The following is a 13,116-nucleotide window of genomic DNA, read 5'->3' as shown; positions in this document are numbered from 1 at the left end:
TTTTCCTTTCCTTTTCCTTTCCTTTTCCTTTCCTTTTCCTTGTGAGCAGATAATTCATGAATAACATCTTGTTTGATTCATGCTGCCTATTGCAGCTCAAGAAATATTCATATAGAGAGAGCAATTTTTCTCAGATTTATTCAATATTCAAATGTATTATCCAAATAAATTTTAAAATTGCTTTATCTTTGGTGTGATCTCCAGTTCATGTTGTTTTGTTTAGCTGTGAGCTGCCAAAGAGTGGTTTGTGTGTGTGTGTTTTGTTTTGTTTTTCTGTTTGTTTTTGTTGTTTTTTTTTCCCCACTCACTCGCTCATTAGGTGATCATCCACAAATTTCAGTTTACAGCACTGAAATGGACTATCTGCACAAGTACCAGGAAATGGCATCAGCCAACTGTCAGTTAGAAACAAGGACAGAATGGCTGCAAACTTAAGGTAAAGAAAATTCATTCACAAACACCTGTGAATAATTATACCGTTAGCCACCTTGTTCTAATCTTACCCAGTTGCACCATACATTAGCATAAGGCTTAAGCTATTTTCAGACTATGCTCAGCACTTAATGTTGTGTGTGAAAACAAACCCGCAACTTCCAGCTCTGTAAACGAATGAGGGATATCAAGAAATCTTTTGTCTTGTCCTTATAAAGAAAGAGGAGATAAGACAAGATGGCAACAGCACTTTGCGCAGTGGGAGTCTGTAGGCAGTACGGTGCTGAACTGCAAAACAGATTTCTAGGACACTTTCCACTAAAGTGAGAAGAATGGATTTCTGGTAAGGGTATATTGTCTGCAAAGATCTAGGGAGTATTTTTGCTGAGTTCTTTATAATTTTTCAGTTAAAGAGTCTGATGGAAATACCAGCTAATGGCCAATTGCAGTGACTAAGGAGAGGCATATGTATGTGTTATCTTTTCAGTCCCACCTGGGGGTTGCATTAACACTGCTTTTACAAGCTGGAGGCAGAAGACTTTAAATCTGCAAGAATGTGCCCTGGTGGGAAATTTTGGCCATTTAGATCTTGTGATCTTTCTTCCAAGTGTTTTTGAAACATGACTTTTTGCATATTGCCAGATTTTGTGATAGTTGCAATAGGAAATGTTCGGTCTTTCTGTAGTATATGCATTAGAGTTGTTCAGAGTATTACACAATTTATCACCAGACTGTCATTTCCAGAGAGACTTGTGTACTTGAGGAAAAAATGAAATAAAAACTGGCATGACATTGTTTATCACAGGACCATGTTAATTGCTGACTGTGCAGGGTATGAAGTTTGTCCTGTTTGTCTGGTTTCTGGGAGTTGGTGGGAAGGCAGGGCAATGATGATATTTCTTTTGGGGTTTTGTCATTTACTTTTCTGTTAAAGATAAGATGATTTATGTTCAAATGCCCATGAAATCTGTTTTACCAGATGTCTTGAGCATCACTGGAAATAAAGATACTGTTGAAAGAACAAACAACACACCCCTTGCCTCCCTCTTACCGCACACACACACTGTATAGAGTTTGATGGGCTTCAATGTTCTTCAGAGTTTTGGAGAACATTAGACATATTAGTGTCAATAACAGAGAAGGAAAGATAGAGCATTTATATGACAGGAACTCTTAAGCTACTCTGCCATCCTCCTCCTTCTCCACTTTCCATTGCTATGGCCATGGGGCTCACCCCCCACACCCATAAGCACAGGGTATGGGAATGCTCTCAATTCAGAACTGAAAGGGAATTGTGACTTTCCTTGAATCACATCTTATTTTCAGGCATTGTCAGTATCTAAAACATTTTTTTATTTGACCTGTTAATTTGTCAGGTTAGAGGAAACGTTAACCTATGTGGTAGGTGTTAGTGTGCATAGTTCTGTATGCTGGTCAGAAGGACAAATTCCAGCTGCTACAGCTGTGAAAGGCAGAACAGCGATTACTTAGTGTGATCAGTATCCTTCAGAGGAGAATTGGCTTCATGCAGCATGTGTGTGCATGCATGTGTACATGCGTAAAGCAGTCAGAGACTACCTAGGCTTTCCAAGCCCTATGTTTAAGCAGTGTTTCTAGTATTAAGGCCTGAAAGCTTCAGCACTGGTTAGATTTTATTATTATGCCTTGAAAGTACCCCTATACTGTTACCCTGAGAAGCAGCAGAAATAGTAACATACTTGGGGTCCACTGTTTCTCTGCTTTGTTGTTGTTGTTTTTGGTTTTGTGTTTTTGTGTGTGTGTGTGTGTGTGTGTGTGTGTTTAGTAGCACTTTGTGAAGTAAAATACTTGAAGAAATTTCATATAGACTAAAAAGATGAAGCTTTAAGGATCTTTCAAGATTGGTTAAAAAACAAACAACAACAACAAAAAAAAAAACACAGTAGTTTACAAGGTTTTATCCAAAGTGTATTGATGTGGACTGTTGTGTGGTAACAGTGAGGAACTGCAGTGTGTCTCAGCTGTGTCCCAGGAAGACCCGTGGCTGAAGTAGTATTTCAGAGATTTTCAATGGAATACCAGTACGATGCAAATACGTGTCAAAGTGTGAGTCAGACATGAGAGCCCTGAAGACCAAAAGAGCCAAAAACAAAATCACGTTTTCTCTAAATTCAGGCCACCTAGAAATTTTAAACAGTGATTTGCAATTTACTGCCTAAATCTAGAGCTGAAAACCCAGATTTAGGGGATCCATATTGGCACCTAAAGTGATATTTTGCAATTTGATTTATCCTGAATCGTGATTGGTTTGTGAACAGGCTTAAAGGTTTTTCTCCTCTTATGATTTATGACATAAATCATATATTGTTTGCTGACAAAATAGCGGTTGGCTTACCATTTTTGTAGTTTGACACAAATTGCACAAGCAAATCCATAAGAACAGCTAAGGTGCAAGAATTTCAATTCCCCCCCATGAAACAGCAGTTAAAAAACTCACAGATTTTTATTTTTTATTTTTTTTTAAGTAAAGCTGAAGAACCTTTAAAACAAATGGCCCTTTTCTAATGGCACGCTTACCTATTATTTATTTATTTATTTAAATATAATCTGACTCCAGTGATTTGTACTTTGGCCTTTGAAACAGGAGTATATACAGAAGAAACTAGAAGAAGCAGGTATTAATAATGGATGTTTTTGTTATTCTACAGCACTACCAATCTCATTTTTAGTTGGGCGAGTACTTACATGCAGCTGAAAGTGCTTTTATAGAGAGAGATGCTACACAGTTTGTTTTGCATGCTCATTTGGAGTTCTAAGAGAAACTTTTCAGGACCTGAGGTGAGAAAGTCCTCCTAAGCAAATACAACTATAATAGTGATCTAACATATGCCTTCAGCCATCTGTGCTTTGCTGGCTTATAAAATTTTTATGAGAGTTTGTTTTGATGATGTAAGCAGCATTTTCTCATGCTTTCTATGCATGAGACTACAGACAAGTGCAAGTATATTACATTGCCATCCCGTAAATGAAATATTCTCAATAATCTTTTTTTCTGTGGGAGACAATACTATACTGGCACTCTGTATCTTCTCCACTATTTATAAAGCTGTAGGCCCAAGCCTTAGGAAAAAAAAATAAGAAACAAAATAGCTTTCTTATTCATATGTATTGTCTTTTTCCTCCCCTTTCTTCTGGTAAAGCAAATATTACCAAAAAGCATTGTATAAATCTAATGTAAGGATTCCTCTGTTCATATTTAACAAAAGCAGGAAGGGTTTAGAGAGATCATCTGACACAGAACAGGAGCAAAGTAGTAATATATGATTAATGTGAATTTCTAAACTAAAACTCTCTCCTGAAAAGAGAGAAATTTTTTCTTTTAAAAAATGAAGAGGAAGAGGGCTTTAATATCAGATCCCTTTGATGCTTTAAATTTGACAAATAGATTTTAATCCATTTCCCCTAGCATAAATCTGAAGCGATTAAATTTTTGTTTTATTAAACTGGGTGGTAAAGCCACCATAGCAGGTTTCTCCATTTCCACACAGTTTCTAGGAGCAATCGTTAAGATTGAGCTTAAGTGTCCATGCTCTTGAGAACCTTTCTGTTAAATGTAATCTTCCACTCTTCTGACTTAGAAATTCAGCTGAAAGCTTATAAACACAAAAATAGCCCCTAGAGAGCTTTGTCTGAAGTGTTCTCTGGACTACGCATTTTGCAAATGTGCATTACACTTTTGAAGCAGTCTTCTCTTTGTAGGGCTGTTTAGTGTAAGTACGAGGTGTTCAAAGAGCTGGGAAATCTGCTCACTTTACTTTACCCATCTGTCTTTTACTCTTCTGGTCAGTACTTCAATAACATGTTGAGAAACTAAATTTATAAAGCCTTGTTTTCTTTTGTAAAATTAGAATGTTTGCTTACTAAATAATTTACCTTGCAAAGGTGTTCAAATTACAAGATAACTGTCTATTGAATTTTTAATAAGAAGGACAAAACTCAGACTATTTTTGCTTTCATCAAGCTTGCTGATGTTAGAGCTTTGCCTGAACCCCTTTTTGCTTATTTTTATATCTTTACTGGGAGTTTTGAAAATGCATTTCTTACACAGTTGGACTCCCAGTTTTCCGAAAAGGAGAGCAAGAGAACCAGAGAAAGATACGCAAGCATAACGCCAAACGAGAGGCAAAATTGTAATGCAGTCCCTATAGGGGACTTTATCCCCAGAAAGGATTTAGTTCAGGTAATGCGGGAGGAACAGAAATGATGAGGAAGAAGAATAAAAACTGAAAACTGTTCTCATATATATGTTTTATTTTCATAGGTTAAAGTTAGATGTGCTATCCAATGGATGCAGAACAGTTGACCGCATCTTGCTGATCATTATCATTTATTCTTCCTTTTTCTAGTTCTAGTAGTTTGTGTAATTCTGATTTGGGGGGTGATGCCAAGGGGAGGGAGGTAGAAATTAAAACACTTGTGTTAAAACTGTTTTAAATACTCTGCAGCAGAAGCATATAGGCTGGAGAGAGATTCCAAATACTGCAATGCCAGTAAAGTTAAATAGAGAGTGACTAACAGGGTATTGATACAAGCATTGGAAGGGGATGGTTTAATTCTGAGGGCAATGGTAACTGCACCACCTACGTTGAAAGCAGCCAGAAGAGCATGTTTGACTACACTGTGCACAGGGTTGCCTTTCTTTTGCTAGAAAGACTTTGAAAAACCGAGTCATCTTTGAAAAGCAGAACATAGACTTGAGTAGCAGAGGAAAGAGTTTGACAACTTGCAGACTTCTTGCAGTCTCATAAAAAAGCTAAAAAAAAAAAACTTCTACAGGAGAGCTGTAGAGATGTAGATGAGTTCAGCCATATGTTGCTAAAATGATTAGGGAAAATAAATCTATAGAAACATGTTCAGAAGGCATGATTTAACAGATAATATTTCAGCTGTAAAACCACTTACTGTGAACAGATTAGATTCTTGTTGCTAGTTGGTTGATTTCACAAGCCTTCAATGTGTTAGCAGTATTAGTTTTGGATAGTAAGGGCTTGTCTACAAAGGAAGTGACTGCAAGGTAAGCATAAAGATATGATACTGTAGTATGCGGGGCTTTTCTGCATTAATTACTCTGTAGGCTAACTATGAGCAAAAAGCAAAAACTAACCAATTCCACTTTCAATAGTTTTTCAGACAGTGCATTGAGACCTCCAGAGGATGAAAGACATTCAGAAACAATCTGATCCTTCTCCTGGTCTCTATCCACTCTCTGCAGACTGTCTTCGTCAAGGTCATTTGTCTTCAGCCACCTCTCAAAAAACAAAACAAACAAACAAACAACAACAACAACAACAAAAAAGCCACATGCTTCTCATCTCTGTGACAGCACTGTTGCTTTTAAATGGCAAATAAAAACTGTAAGAGAGAGTTTTTGCTGTAGGAAGGGGTCTTTAACCTGAAAACATTGGGAAGGAATCATCTGTGTTATATTTAAAGGAGGCTAAAGAATGGAAAGGCAAGAAACCCTCACGCTTAGAGGCATAAATGAGCCACTCTGTGAGCTAATCAATCACATCTAAAGAAGTCATCCCAGAATTTTCCCTTACGTCTTTTTCTTGTACTTTCTATAGAGGCTGTCCACTTTCAAAGACAGAACTTTAGACAAAATGGGCCATGCTTCTCCCCTGAACAGCAGATCCAGTGCTCACAGTCAAGGCAATTTACAGCACAGCTGTTGTCTTTTGGTCCTGTGGCATTTCCCTATGTCATCCTCTGATAAGGTATGGCAGAGTGACAAGTCACCTAGATGCATTTAATGTGAAATGAAGTATGTTGCTTTTTGTTGCTTCTGTTTATTAATTTTTTATTTTAATGGCATGCCATCTTAAAATATATACTTGAATATACTTTTGAACTTGGGAGAATATTAGTCTACAGGTCACTTTGTTATTTATTCATGCTTTCTTCCCACACTGTCATGCTACCAAAATTGCAGCAAAGAGATTCTGATCTTTAGGAGAGCTGGATACTGTCACAGTGTAGAGTTACAAAATAATAATCCATAGTATCACACATTACTATATTGTTTTAGTGTGTTTAGTTGTGATTTTTTAAGACTACTATACACAGTCTGGCCCATAGTCTTTGCAGAAGAAAATACTGCAGATTATCTGGTAAAGTCTTTCCTGTTCTGAGCTTCCAAATCTCCCCTTAGTCAGTGGACTTTTTTACATGCTGACCTGTAGCAGTTATGGCTTATTAAGATAAATCATGAAATATTGTTTTTAAGTACAAAGGCCATGCAGTTTTCCATGCACTTGATACTACGGGCTTGATGTTTTCAGCTGACTGCATACATAACCTTCATTGTATTTCATTGAATACAAATTGAAAATCTGAGTTGGAAAGTAGCTAAGATGCTCTTTGCCTAATCAACTGTAAAGGTAGAAGTCCCCAGATGACAAGCAAACTTGCAGTTATGTGAGAATGCCTAACCTAAATTATAGACATTTAGGAGAAAAATCTATTTCTAATACTTCAATGGGGAAGTGTTACTTCTTTCTCAGGAAAACTTGAATTGAGACAGAGAAGTTACATTGAGGTGAATGTGAAGTTTTTGCTGTCATAGAGAGTAGATGTTAATATCTGCTGATGATAACCACTCATAACAATCTAGCCTAAAAGTCATGCCTCAGCTGTACATCCAGAATGCCTAAATGTTTAGGTGAGCAGCGGGTAGAAACCGTGGATCCATCTGCCACTTTATGTCAACAGGTTGAAAAGATTTCCAGTTGCAAGAGACTGTGCAATTCAGGATATGAAATGGATGAGACCTATAGAAATAAAGAGATAATTGCTGTTGGTTATTTTTATATTACTTATGTATTATACAGTAGGTATCTCATTGTCTGATAAATTTTTGGTTTGAAATAGTTTGGTTTAAAACATTTTCTTAGGAGTTACTATTTCCCAGAAATTCTGCAAGACTTTTCCATGAGAAGTGGGCTCAGCATCTCAGTTCCAGTAGAGATGGCCGTATGTGGGGCTAAGAACTGCATTCTTACATTAATGTAAACAGTAGCTATTCATAAGCATCCAAAGACAGTGTTTTCTTTTTTCTCAGGTTATGTTCTATTTCATTGTTTCTGAAGTCTATATCCCTTTAGAGTTGATGGGAGTTACATGCTATAGTATGTATGTATGTATCAAGGAAAAAGATATACCCCATAGTTAAATATAATAACATTTCTCTTCATAGACAGAATCACTGAATTCAAGTTACTGAAAAAAAATATATATATTTTGAAAGAGGTTCTGAACTAGCAATTTGTGTAATTATTTGCATCTGTGAGTGTAAATAGGTATACTGAATTTGTCATGGCAGTTGGTAAACTAACACAAACTTCTTACAGTTCCATGACAAACCTTTAGCATGCAAATCATTTCTGCAGCCTGCAACTGCCATCCCACCAGCAAAGTCCTGTCTGAGACAGGGACATAAACAGCGAAGTGCTTGCCTGCTAAAAGGGATTTCCCTCATAATTTCAGAGGCGTGCATGTGTGTAGGACTCCTCTAGCCATTATACAGTGTGTAGATTTTCTTTTCATCAGTATGTATCTTCCTGGAATTGTTTCCTTATAATTTTTCCAACATTCCTTTTAGTGCTGTGTGATCATGCATATGTGTATTTATGTGCATTTCTCAATGAGCTCATATATTTTTGGAAAATCCTTTTGCCTGGCTATGGGACCATTTGGCTCCCACTCATTAATGGTAAAGCTCACCACCTACCTTTTATGAGCTGCTGCTGCATAAGTAGTTTGCTTTCATGTAATTCTTCTTTTTTTTTTTTTTTTTTTTTTTTAATCTCAACAGATAATATCATTAAGTAATTAATAACATAGCTAGGCAGTGCCCTAGAAATGAGAATACAATGTGTACCCTATGTGGTATTCCTTGATCTGCTTGCTCTGACTGGCACCTTTAGTATGCCACACATTTTATATCGATGAAGCAATGCTGCAGCAGCATCCTGCATCTGCTCTCTTTCTGCTGCCTGAAAGTAGCCTTAATTATTAACATGAGAGCTGATCAACAAAAATAGCTGCCAGAAACTGTTTAATGGCCTCAAACTTCTCATCTCCCACAACTGAGGACATGAAAGAGAAAATGAGTGTGCAATATGTTCACTGATTGCAGTTTGTTCATTCTTATCTTTTATAGGTTTTGTGCTGAAATCCAGCAGCACAGGTCCGTTGGAGTTTGAGCCATGATATTGAACAAGAACCTGTTCTACAGTACCTGTTAAAAGAGAATCAAAACAAAGCCTGTGGACACCACTAACTTGTGATTATCTTCCTTGAAAACACCCATATTGCACTGTAGTTGTAAAAAAGTGTTACACATTCTACCTGTTAATAATGGTCATAACACTATTGTTTTAGTTCAGTAAGCTTTATGTTTAAAACAGTATTGCCATCTTGTGGTTCTGACAAGTTTCATCAATCTGTTTCTTTCTGCAGCCATTTTTTTCTTTATTGTGTTGACAAGAATTCCTGAAATGCCATGGTACATAAAATGGAACTGGTATTGTACTCCTGCAAAATGTGCATAGAACAATATAATAAAATAAAGCCTGTATCTGAACGTCAAAAACTGTTTTATCAGTCTTTCAACAATGTGATTTTTATCACCTTCCCCTGAAAGAAAGGGATCACCCACAGTCTAAACAGATCTGAACAGTCTTAAGAATATTTTTATTTCAGAGATTAATAATAAAGGCTCAGAAAAATGTACTGAATTCAAGGTAGAAGAAATTCAAAGTTTTTTGTCTGTTTTCTGTGTTTACACACTCACACTGCTAGTGTAATGGGATCTTGCTTTGACTCACTAGTTAATAACATACTAGACATAGAGGATGTCCTGTCAGAGTGCAAGGTGCCCATTTGCCAATGGATAGGACTGCTCAGTACTTCAGATATTGAATGCAACAAGCCTCTCAGTCCAGATGACTGAAGATACAATGACTTTGTCACCTTCAGTGACAAATCAAGCCTTTTCACTCCACAAGTCATTTGTCAGATAACTAGAGAGCTCTGCCTCCTCGGGTGAGTTGTTGAGCACCTGATGTTACTCAGTCACACTGAAAGAGAGAGGTCATGACTTCTGGCACAGCTTTAGAGATGGGCAGGTTTATTTATTTTATTTCTTTCTATGAAAAATGCCAAGTTGCATATTTTCTGCTCAGTTGTTTTATTTTAGTTTATATTTTATTATATATATATATTTTTTTTTACAGAAAATAGCAAGTCTCATATCAGACAAACCCATATTCTTCTGGTGACCCCAAGAGAGTGGCACCCATCCAGCCTAGCACCAGGGCTTTCCACATCTGAAGAACTTGTAAACAAGCAATGGTTTACCTGGGGCTTTGCTCTTTTCTACTCAACCTGGAAGTGTTCTACTGGGTAAAAAATCAGTTGCTGTCACTATTCTGAGTCTGAGGTCCTGTAGAAATCTGTACGTATTAAAATCTCATCAACATCAAGCACTGTGTTCAGTACATCAACTCATTAACTTCCTGTTTTTCTTTCAGTACAGTTTCAAGCTAAGCCCACGAACGTGCCACATAGTCAGGGAGAAAAATTTATTGACAAAGAGAAAAAGCTTTTCCTGACAGACCAAAAATTCCTGATGAATTTTCTTCATAATAAAACTTAATCAAGGCTATATATGTCTGAGAAATATTTTGCTTTTGATCATAGAATCATCTAGGTTGGAAAAGACCTTTGATGAATACCTTCTCATGAAAAAAGCCATAACCTCAGAAATGAGACAATCCTTGATTTATAGTATCGCATGTGAAGAGATAAGTGTATTTGACATCTATATGCTTCATAACATTGTGCTCTAAAAGTCTATTCTGAATGGTTTTTATTGCTATTCAAAGACCCCGTACACTGAGTCTGTGTTGCGTGCTGCCCTATAGTGGTGAGGTAGGTTCCCAGGCTGTTCTACACCATACTGATAGTCACTTTACTCTCACCAGGTTGATTTTTGTCAAATTCTTCCAAGTTGAAGTGTTCTGTTATAAGTTTCCTTATGATAAATACATAAAGAAAAGTTTCTGGAAGTATCATCTACAGTCTGGAAAGTCTAAAGATGAGTAGCCTTCTAATGGAAGTAAGCTAAACACAAACAGAATCTGTACTAACAAATGAGCTTAAGGGCTGTTATATGCATATATACTTTTATACACATATGTACATACACACATGCTGCCATCAGTTTTTTGGTGCTTGAGCAGCGAGCACTGCTAGAGGGGACCTGTGCTAAGTAGTTCCTATTTTTACTCCTAAATTGAGCGGCCTATTTAAAAATAGTATTTTTTATGGGTAAGAAAATGTTTATCTGTAAAAATAATGAAACTATAAAGCAAATTTATGAAAATAAATTGTGATTTTAATATTATTTTATCCTCTGATAGATCTGTAGAAAAAAAAAAAAAAAAAAAAAAAAAAAAAAAAAACAAGGGACATCATTCTTTCACTGTAGTGATAACAGAAAATGAAAAGCTATCAGGGTTCAGTTTTCAAAATACACTACACGTGATATAGCACATTCTTTACACCTAGAATCCAGATTTAGGAGATAAAAGAGGAGGATTATGTTTGTCTATGCATGAATGTAGTTAGTGAACATCTGCCAAAATCTATCTAGTTATTTTGATTCTCTTTATCAAGAAAGTTGACCATCTGCTCTGTCATCAGCAAAGATCTTGTTCTAAAAGCTAAATCAAAAAATCACCCGTCTTTTGCACCTCGTTTTCACTTAACATAAACAAAGTTTTAATGGTATCCATCTGTAAGTGCGATTAGTGACCTGAAGCAGGTACATACTCACTGAGTCAAAATTAGCAGCTGGAGACAGAATGATGATTAAAATACGTATGCTCTATTTGTAAATAAAAGGCATGCAATTAGGCATACTGCTTAAAACAGTCTTGTATAATTATACTATAGAATCTTTAGATGCTTATAAAAGCCAGTGACACAGAAATTAAAATATACAAGCTCTCCTCCAGGTGATGCTAAAGCCTGCAATGAACCTGTTGTGTTTGTATTTTCCTCGTATTTCTGGGTACATATGTAATAACAGAGAAAGATTCTATCGCTGCATAAATAGAAAATAACAGATTGAAAGTTTGGTGTTTGATATGAGGAACTGAGTTTCGTTTTTTTTTTTTTTTTTTTTTTTTTTACTACAGAATAATAACATATATTCTGCCAAGTTTTTTATCTTTTTTGTTTGTTTGTTTCCTTCTCTGACAAAATGAGGGAAAATAAGAGGCAGGTGTTAGAAGCTTTACATGACTTCAATGCTTAAAAAAAGAGGGGAGAAGAGAAGAGAAAATGGAGAGGAGGGGAGGGGAGGGGAGGGGAGGGGAGGGGAGCGGAGGGGAGGGGAGCGGAGAGGAGAGGAGCGGAGAGGAGAGGAGCGGAGAGGAGAGGAGAGGAGAGGAGAGGAGAGGAGAGGAGAGGAGGATATTATCATATCATTGGAGTTAGTTAATGGCCTTCTATGTTGCTTGCTTTGCCATCGCTGGCCTTGCAGTTTTCTATTGCATTAGTTTTATCAAGAGGGTGAAAGCTTCGCAAGACCACAAAGTCTTCAATAAAGTACTAGTTTCTCATAGGAAGAAGACAGACAGAGCCAGTAATCGCAGGGACTGACCCCCCTGGCTCAGACTGCTGGAGCAGCTGTGCTAGTAGGAACCTCAAAGATGCGTGTTACTGCAGCTCAGGACAGCTGAGCCAGGGCCTGCAGTCTGCTGCAAGGCCTTGCAACATTTTGACTTCAAGACCTGAAGTTTCCTCTAATTAAGGCTGCAGATAACAATATATTAACAAAAAGCAGCCTTTATACTAGGTGCATATTTGCAATTCACTTGAACTATATAATTTAGTATCGGAGTGAATTTGTATCTGCTCTCTAGGTATAGTACTATCAGCAAAAATTACATGACTTCATCAATCTTTCTCAATACCAATTAGTAGTTATTTTCCAGTACAGTACAATTTAGATTGAACTATAATTAGTACTTATATTATCCTAATGATCGTGATCCAGCTTCTTTAATTAGGGACATCAGCACATCTATGCAAGATTGGTCTTAGGTAGGCAGTCTTCACTTTTTTTTTTTTTTCTTAGAGGTTCATTAACCTCACTGACACATGACGTTTTATTCCAAGAAAGATATAGCAATCTGGCCTTATCTCTGAATTACGTGTGATCTTTTTTGAAAGATTGTTTAACTGAACAATCAAAGGATTGCATTCAAGGAGTAGGGATGGTTTGAAATAAAAAAAATCACTGCATGCAAACTTAGTCTGTATAAGAGTAGAGTCAACAGACTAAAATATGATGTTTCCTCACAATGAAAGCAAATTTCTTTTCTCTCCTGTGACTTTACTGTACATCCGCTGCATACCCCTCACCACCGCACATCCACCAGGCCCACACACAGGATTAGCTTTGCCGGGCGCAGGGAGAGTGGCATCACGGTGACGCCGCTTGGGCCCAGGCAAGGTGGGCCAGGGCCTGCTATGGCTGGGCAGGACCTTGGTGAGGCGGCCAGGCTGCAGCCAAGCAGGGAGTTGAGCCATCCCCTAAGGGTGAGGCTCAACGAGGTACAGGGACATGGCATG

The 13,116-nt window shown here is 37.2% G+C and overlaps 1 long non-coding RNA gene across 1 annotated transcript in view; it reads left to right on the top strand.

The window, feature by feature from the left end:
• LOC118170736 overlaps nt 1-9,064 on the top strand; it is a 319,869-nt gene extending 310,805 nt beyond the window's left edge. The window contains exons 5-8 of the long non-coding RNA XR_004752855.1: nt 341-436; nt 3,029-3,086; nt 4,917-6,188; nt 8,633-9,064. This is a non-coding gene — a long non-coding RNA (uncharacterized LOC118170736). The remainder of the gene's footprint in view (nt 1-340; nt 437-3,028; nt 3,087-4,916; nt 6,189-8,632) is intronic.
• Nucleotides 9,065-13,116: the final 4,052 nt, after the last annotated feature.

This window comes from Oxyura jamaicensis, chromosome 8 (assembly GCF_011077185.1).
Source record: "Oxyura jamaicensis isolate SHBP4307 breed ruddy duck chromosome 8, BPBGC_Ojam_1.0, whole genome shotgun sequence".
Classification (NCBI taxonomy): Eukaryota; Metazoa; Chordata; class Aves; order Anseriformes; family Anatidae; genus Oxyura; species Oxyura jamaicensis.
The sequence above is the reverse complement of the archived record's forward strand: the minus strand, read 5'-3'. Positions and strand labels throughout refer to the sequence as shown.